The sequence below is a fragment of the Olea europaea genome, unplaced genomic scaffold (assembly GCF_002742605.1).
Source record: "Olea europaea var. sylvestris unplaced genomic scaffold, O_europaea_v1 scaffold626, whole genome shotgun sequence".
Classification (NCBI taxonomy): Eukaryota; Viridiplantae; Streptophyta; class Magnoliopsida; order Lamiales; family Oleaceae; genus Olea; species Olea europaea.
This window is the reverse complement of record NW_019264618.1, coordinates 63041-64551: the sequence shown is the minus strand read 5'-3', so window position 1 is coordinate 64551 and position 1511 is coordinate 63041.

The window sequence follows — 1511 nt, the reverse complement described above, 5'->3', positions numbered from 1 at the left end:
GCATATGATGCGGGGTAGAACACAATTTAGGCAAGCCAGTCATGATGGATACCAAAGTAGTGGCGAAAAAAGTAGTAATAGTTGGAAAAAGAAGGGGAATGGTAGACCTAAATCAAAGTCTAGAACTAAGGGTAGAAAATGCTATGGCTGTGGAGGCACAAGGCATTTTACAAAAGACTGTCATAAAGAAAAAGGAAAACAGAAGGTTAAGGAAAGAGATGAGGTAAATGTGTTATCCTCTACCTCTGATACAGAAAACGGTGAAGTCTATGTGATTACTAGTCCAGTCGCATACACTACCGAATTAAATCTTACTACTAATTCTCACATGCATGAATGGATATTAGATTCTGGTGCGTCTTTTCATGTGACATCTGAAAAGAACTGGTTTGAAAACTTGCAAGAATCTAATGATGGGCAAGTAGTTCTGTGTGATAACTTCGCCTATACAATTGCTGGAATTGGAGATATAAAGATAAAATTTAACACAGGCTTTGTGTACGTGTTAAAGGAAGTTAGATACATTCCGGAATTATCTAGGAATTTGATTTCAGTAGGAAGACTTGAGAAAGACAACTTCTCCGGTAAAATTGAAAATGATATGCTTAAAATGATGAAGGGTGCGTTAATCTCTATTAAGGAAATCAAGAAAAACGACATTTATATCACTACTGGGGAAGTGATTAGAGGATTAAACTCCTCTATTTCTTCCGCCAAAATCGAGCACACACACACGTGGCATAGTAGGCTTGCACACGTAAGCATTAAAGGATTTAAGTTACTTAATGAAAAAGGTGCATTTGGTAATGAATGTGTCTGACCTATCGTTCTGTGATCACTGTGTGCTTGGAAAGCACCATCGAGTGTCGTTCTCCACTAGTACGCATAAGGCTAAAAGCATGCTTGAATATGTGCATTCTGATCTGTGGGGTCCTGCTAGTAATCCCACATCAGGTGGGAGTAGGTATTTCCTATCTATCATAGATGACTACACCAGGAAAGTGGGTCTATCTATTGAAAGACAAAATTGAAACCTTCCATAACTTTAACAATTGGAAGAAACAAATGGAAAATCAAACTAGCAAGAGGATCAAATTTTTAAGGACAGATAACGGCCTAAAATTCTGTAATGCTGAATTCGATAGGATGTGTAAAGAAAGTGGAGTAACAAGGCACAAAACGGTTCCTTATACTCCCCAGCAAAACGGGGAGTAACAAGGTACAAAACGGTTCCTTATACTCCCCAGCAGAACGGGTTAGCAGAAAGAATGAATAGGACCATACTAGATAAAGTGTGCTGCATGATGTTAAGTTCTGGGGCTCCTAAGTCATTTTGGGGTAAAGTCGTTGTCACTACCTGTTATCTAATAAATTTGACTCCATTGGCTGCATTAAATGGTGATACTCCACATGAGAAATGGTCTGGAAAATTGGGTGACTACTCAATGCTTAAAGCGTTTGGCTGTGCTGCCTTTTCTCATCAAAGTGAGGGAAAGTTAGAACCTAGAGCC